Source organism: Gallus gallus, chromosome 2 (assembly GCF_016699485.2).
Source record: "Gallus gallus isolate bGalGal1 chromosome 2, bGalGal1.mat.broiler.GRCg7b, whole genome shotgun sequence".
In the NCBI taxonomy this organism is placed as follows: domain Eukaryota; kingdom Metazoa; phylum Chordata; class Aves; order Galliformes; family Phasianidae; genus Gallus; species Gallus gallus.
The window spans coordinates 136,272,297-136,279,537 of NC_052533.1; the positions used below are offsets into that span (position 1 = coordinate 136,272,297).

At 39.1% G+C, this 7,241-nt stretch overlaps 1 long non-coding RNA gene across 1 annotated transcript; it reads left to right on the forward strand.

Moving 5' to 3' along the window:
* The first annotated feature begins 4,238 nt into the window (after positions 1-4,238).
* Positions 4,239-6,401, forward strand: LOC107052785. Its single transcript, XR_005857648.2, has 2 exons — positions 4,239-4,298; positions 5,569-6,401. It is a non-coding gene; the product is annotated as an uncharacterized LOC107052785 (long non-coding RNA).
* The last annotated feature ends 840 nt before the right edge of the window (positions 6,402-7,241 follow it).

The following is a 7,241-nucleotide window of genomic DNA, read 5'->3' on the forward strand; positions in this document are numbered from 1 at the left end:
TCCTTTACATCTATGTTCTGCATCTCATGTGTTGAGGTCCTGATCTCACTTCCTATCTTCAGGTGCAGCTAGCAGTCAGACAGGGAATGTGGCCAATTCTAATCTGTTAATAGTAACCATGCAGTTGTAATATTTGACAGCTGTAACTGAAGATGAAAAGAGTACTTCAGTATCTTCGCACTTCTCACAACTCTCAATGAGTTTTCCTGGTGCCAAGAAGGACAAACTAGCTGAAAGAAACCAGGAGGTTAAATTCAGTCATGTCAGAGACATTTTTACCAAACTCATCAGAAACCTCTATCAAGATTAATTTAGGATAGGAAAATAGATCTGGAAAGGACTGTAGGAGATCCCCTAGTTCATAATGCTTCTCTGGGCAGACCCCGTCAATCCTGAATAACTCACATACAATATTTTTGTAATTCCTTCCTATAATCCTCCAGAAGATGGGACTTCACAGTTTCTCAGGAGAACCTACTCTATGCCTTTACCATCATTACAATTCAAGTATTTTTTCTAGTATTTAACTTAATCTTCTGTGCCTGATTCCCACCTGTGTGCAGCAGGCACGGAGAAAAGAATCTCCTCTTTTAATTGTGATCTTCAATATTTGAAGATATCACAATTCCTGCAACTCCTTTTTTTCTGTGACAGGGTCTGGCTGAGTTTCTACGGTTTGCCCTACTATCTATCACGTGTCTGCTGAATGCTTTGGCTTCACCCAGCCATGAAAGTGCAGCCCATGCAGGCTGTGGTTTGTATAAGTCTGTATCCTCAGCCTCAAGCTCAGAAAAAGCACTGAGATTTTTTTGCAGAAATTCTGCCAAAGCCACTCAGTCTGAGTTTCAGCAGATCACTGCTACAGAAAAAATTACATTAACAAATGGTTTAAGTTTGACAAGGTTGCAATCAAAATACGGAATTGTATAAGACAATGTTAACAACAGTGCCATTGCTTCTGCTTGATTTTTGAAGGCACGTGTGCATATATATGTGTCCAGGCAAATACACAGACGTTAGTTTTCTCTGCACTTAATTCCCTATCTCCATTTTTTTTCTTTAAACGTTCCTGAAGCATACATCTCAGATAAAGAAGAAAATGGAGAAAGGCAATTTGTTTTACTAGCTTGGCCTTGGAAATCCAATAGCATGGCAGCGAATCATACAAGTGTAGACTACAAGCTTTTATGATTAATGCTCACTAAAACTTTTTCTATTGCCATTACAGACATTTTAGGAAGCTTTACTGGCTGTAATTTAACCTCTAATTTTTTTTTGGCTTGACATAAATTAGCTTATGTTATTGTTGTATAATAATACATAAGATGTAACAGTTTTATTAATGTAAATGATAATAGCTACAACCTTTTTCTTCTCTAGAGCTTTGAAGAGAAAAATAAATCTCTATTGGAACAAGGCTTTCTAAATTGTAGATTGCTTTTTATGTTGACTTTGGAACTTTTATAATGTTCAGCCCACTTCTTGCTCAGAAAACAGTAATGTTAAAAGCTGCAATCAGGTGTGCATGAGAAATACCATGTGCATTAACGATTGGAGAAAGGAACGAAGAGCTAGATGGAAAGTCATTCCATTATTATTTTAATGGTAGCATCAATTTAATCTGCTTTAAACCATAAAGCTTTTACCATTCATAACAAACACAGTTGAGATTGGAATATTCTTAAAATGTACTACATATGAGAAGTTACTTGATTCATTTATTACTTAGGGTACATATGGCTGGTAGATGATTATCAGTGGTGTTCGTTCCCCAGGGCTCAATTCTAGGTCCATTTCTATAGATTATTTGGATGCAGTGAAGTTGTCAGGCAGTTGGACTCAGTCATTGTAGGTCCCATCCAACTGATCTGTTCTGTTCTACTCTACTCTACTCTACTCTACTCTACTCTACTCTACTCTACTCTATTCTATGCTGTTATATTCTATATATTTACTGCTGTAGAAAACACATTTACTTGAGTATAAAGGGTGCTTTGCAACTATTACTCTGTTTGACAAATCCCACCTTTTTCAGTATGTAGGTTTTACCTAGTCTTCCCTCCTACCCTCTGCCCTTTTAAAAAAGAATATATGTATAATATGGTTAAGAAATTTGTTTAATGTGACCCAGACCATTTTCAGTCAAGACAGGAATTTTCTAGGCACAGCCCCATGCACTGCCCACAGCACCACCTTCCTCTGTTGGTATGGAAGTCAGCACCAACCCACATGTTTCTGAGTCCCATCTGTAGCTGGGAATGCAGGTGGACAAGCCCAGCCCTTATTTCTCACATTTGGAGTATTCACTGTCATATCCTAACATCTTTACATGTTCCTAAAGAAACAACAGTTCATTATTTAGGAAGGTTTCAATAGAGGCAGCGTACAAACAGCTACATTCCAGCTGACTGCGTGCAGACTGGTTTACTGACATCTCCCTTAAAAACCTGATTCTTCCCTCCAGGCTCCAAACAGGCTGTGACAAATGGGCATAATCACATCCTTTTTAACCAAACACTCCTTTTTAGTATTGTCTCCTTTGATTTCAGGGGATTTAAGATAAAATTTATTCTCAGAACAAATATGCAAATTCATTGGAAAACAAACTTGTTAGTTCTTTAATCACAAATTACTGGGAATAATAACATCATGTTTTATTTTGTTTAGGGATTAAACAAACCAATTATCCAAGTAAAATAAAGTGGATTATCAGATAAATATTTTCTGGTAAAAGTTCTGTCGTTTCTCAAATATCCAATATGTGATAAGTACAGAAAATCACAATATACCTGCTTTCCCCTGTCTCATCCCTGCCCTCTTCTCCTTCCCCTCCCCTCTGCTCCCCTCTTCCCCTTCCCTTTCCCTCCCTTCCCTTTTTCCTTCCACTTCCCCTTTCCTATTCCTGCCTTGCCTTGCCTCTCATCTTCTGTTTTTCAGTATGGTATGATTTAGGGGAATTTCAGGAAGATTTATCTGGTGCCTGAATCTTCTGCTACTGTTCTGTGTAGAAGAGTGGATTGCCTTGTATGAAATCAAGTCTGCAGTGAATTCCTCCTGTGTTTTGTAACAGTACTGCATCCTTATGCAGCAGGAGTTCATTGATGCTTAATTATCCTTGAGAGAGATAAAAGAAGCAGAGCTCCCACTAAACTTGAAAAGTTTGGTAGAAAAATGTATGCTTACTCATTTCTTGCTACTTTTTACCATTTTGTTTTGTTTGTGTGTTGTATTTATGTGCGTGCTATACCACTGTAAATGTATAGAGATAAATATGAGTTTCTTTTTCTGTTGTATCACTCTACTTTGAAGATTAAGTTTCTAGTATCATGGTCGTGCTAGGTCAGTGTAACTTAGTCATGCTCCTAAAATACCTATGAGCCCCCACCGACTCCTTCCTGCCTTATCCCTGGAGGAAGCTGACTCAGGTTAGCATTAAGCTAGAAAATGAAAAAAAAAAAAAAAAGGTTTGAAATGGGGATTGTTGACATGATCTTCCTCATGTGGCCAGTTCAGTGTTTGTGCTGGCACGTGGAGGGAGCAGCATAGGGGTAGGGCAAGGGTGACCAGAGCTGACAGTACCAGTTTGGGTTTGCACCACCTTCACTTCTTTGGCACAAGGAGAATTTCAAAAGGATTACTTTTCAGCTTACTTGCATAAAATAGTCTGAAGTTCCAGTGAGCAATGCTAGATGTTGCATAGGTGCATACTACCTCCAATGTCATGTCCTTTCACACAAATACAAAGACAGTGGTTGAAAGGCATAGCTTGATCATCGTGGTTAGAAAAAATCCCACATTACCTTCTGCCACAGGTTAAAAGGGTTGTATTCCTTTTGGTAAATAAAAGAAGTGGGGCCTGTAAGAAGCGTTCTTAGCATAAGAACATAAAAATCCATTCTAAAGTTCAGCACCTTACTTTTATGATTCCCATAAAGTCCATGAGATAACACTGTTTGCTTACTGAATTAATTTTCATCAGGCTCTGTGGCACAGCCTGTTCTCCTGACATTTCCCAGAGGCAGCTGCTTAAAGTTTGCGATTTAAATCATTAAATGCTTGATTTATGGTGCATGCTTCCAGAGCCTCAGCACTCTTCCAACTCACATTGCAATGTATCCTCCTCCTAATCATGTTACTCTTCAAATAAATTTGGATGTCTGTGGGGTTAAAATAACCCATCGTCTTCATTTTCGTACAAATCGACAAGATTGTTTTTCTGACAGTCACTGCGGCAGTGCAGAGTGTGACTGGGAACAGCTTTGTTAGCAGGCTGAAGGCAGACTTACAGCTTCATTGAGGTATGAATATCATTGGCTGGTGCACTCTTGCTTCTAAAATGTCTTCCCTTTGGATAAGATCTGTATCTGTGTTGAAAATAGTTGATTGCTTGCTGGAACAAGTTGTTTGTTTGTTTTTTGTTCTTAATTAAACGAGGGAAGTAATTCAACACCTCCAGTCTTGGAAGACATGGAGCACGGGGCTAGGAGACAGGGTTTCTTCAAGGAGTTTCTCTAACCTCAGCTCCTGCTCAGAACAACAACTCACCTTTGATTTGTGTATAGAAATTATGTGTTCTTTTGCAACTAGAAAGAAATTCAGTGCTTTGAAATTAATGAAGACCCACACAGAGCTATTAAAAGGACCGTTGCATCATACATAAAACTGTTTCAAAAGCATAAATTAGAAAGCAAACAGCAGATGAAAATAATATTTTTTATTGTTCTTTCTATCACAGTAGACTGAATTCTGACCCGTAGGAGGTTGTCACGATGCAGCTGTGCATAGCTGATGTGTCCTTCTGTAGCTCATATTGGGGTGGATTTCTTTTTTCTGGCTACTGACTAATTCAAAACAATAAATCTTTTTTATTATTTTTTTTCGTATCTGTTTTGTTGAGTGTCATATTCCCCAAAACCTTCAGAGCGGGAATACAGTGAAAGAGGAACCATGAGCACAGCCATTCAAATGTTAAAAAGGCACTGCTCAGCCCAAGTGTGCTTGTTGTGTTTGGTGCTGTGACTATTTCAACACTGCAGCATTGCTGCTGAGAATCCTGGTGCAAAGCCTGTTTAAAACTGGAACGCTTCGAAATTCGCCAAAAGCAAGTATCAAATTGTTCACAGATGGAAGTTGGCGGTGTTCTTGCGAGCTTTTTCTCATTGTTTTCTGTTTTCAGAAAATAGAACTGGATACAGTGGTGCAACTTCAGAAGGAACATACTAAGAGTGGAAATAAATAATGTTGCATCCCTACCACCAGCAAACACCACTTCTTTTGGCCAGCTGAAAGATTCTGATATTCTGTTTATGTGGACATTGATTGTTTATTTGAATTTACAAGCACAACTGAATTATGGGTGCTGACAAGAAAACGGTGGGAATTACGCTGGGGTGATTTTGGACATTATGAGTCAGGGTTACTGCCCCATCACTTTGCCGGATGTGAGCAGCTCCTTTGGCGGCAGTTAACTGTGTGCTGCAGCTCAGCTGCTGTGCTTCATAGCCCTGCATGTTAACCTCTCTTTGATTTTCTTTTTCTTTTCTTTTTTTTTCCCTCTCTGATTTATAGGATTCAGTTGCATCCCATTTACAGGATGAATAGGATTCAGTTTCATCCGAAAGGAGCCTGGGTCATCCAGACCGCACAGCAGTGAGAACAAAAGCACAGAAAATGGGAACCATTGGGAGACTGGCCTCTAAAGCACCTACAACCCTGACTACATCTGTGATGGCGACAAGCTCCCAGTGGGTCACAATAAATACCCAGTGGCAATGGAGACAAGTGGGTGGAGTATAAGAGTGCCTGGAGTTAACATAATGAAACTGAATCCTTTTCTTGAACAAGAAGTGAAATAAACTTTAAATCAAAGTCTCCATTAAGGCCCCTTCTGCAAGATGCTACTTTCAGTTTCTGATAATCATTATAAATGGAGCAGATTGGAAAAACTCAAATGGATCCAATATGAAAAGCCTCACTGCCTCCAGTCACTGCAGGGGGAGAGGAATGCAGCCCCACTTACCTCCAAACTCATTTTGGTCTTCCTACACCCCGACAGTAAAATACATGTGGAAAACCAGAAATGCTGTGAGGTGATGACAATTACCTGAAGATATGAAGATGAGCAGTGAACAGACCAGAGAAGAGAAGTCAGGTGTGGATGGCCAGGCCACACCATACTTCTGTACTCATTAAGAAAATAAATAAACTCTTAGTTGGATACATTAAAAAAGAGTTGGTGGTTTCCAGCTGCAACTCACTTTAGTTCTTTAAAATTATCCTTGCGTTTCTGTTTAAGAATTTACCTTGAGGAGGGATGGGAATCTGCTGCATGCTACCATCTGTCTTTCCTTAGAAATACAGCACAATAAAAGTGAGATTGTCTTGTCTCTTTTATAAGGTTAGTAAGAAAGCTTTGATTGCTTCTTCTCTTATTCACTAGAAATTTATAGTAAGATGTTACATTTTCCTTTTGTCTGTTTGCTGCAACATCTGAGCTGTGTGTGAAAGACTGTGCCCTGTGGATGAGAAGGTGCTTCACAGAGAGCAGCTTCAGTGAGCCAACTTATTCACCATGGTTCAAAAATGGAAACTCCCCTCCATTCTCAGAATTTTGGTGCTTTTTGTTATATTCTGGGATACTGTTGTGGTTATAGCTTACTTCTGCCCCTTCTCCTGAAATGCCCAAATTTCTGTGATGTGAGTTTTGTTCTACTTTTAGGATGCCAAGTGGAAGATTATTCTATTTCACTTTTGAGTCCTTTCCTGTTATTACCTCAAACATCGACAACAAATTTTTCGGCCTTTCCCTTTTCTGAAGCAGTGGTGACAAAGTTCCTCTTTCTTTCCCCTTCTTCTTTTTCTTTTAAAACACAAAGAAACAAAACATTCTCCAGATGTTTTGTGATCTAATCCCTTATTAACTTTGGAAAGATCCTTTCTACCACAGGGATCAGATTCATTAATCTATGGCTTCCTGACTCCTCTCCTACAGTATTTCCAGGAATGCAGATACCTATTTTGGCATGGAATCTGTATTCCATGAGCACAAACCTTCAAATATATCTATTTACCACACCTCTGACTGTATCCGTTTCTCAATCGGATAATTTAATTTCCAGTCAAAGCAGGCACACAAATTAGGCAGCCATTTAATCAGTGATTAACCAAATAATCTCCTTTTACCATAAATTTGTAGTGTCTGGAGACCTTGTAGACTTCTTGGAAAAGGTGGCCTGTCTGCA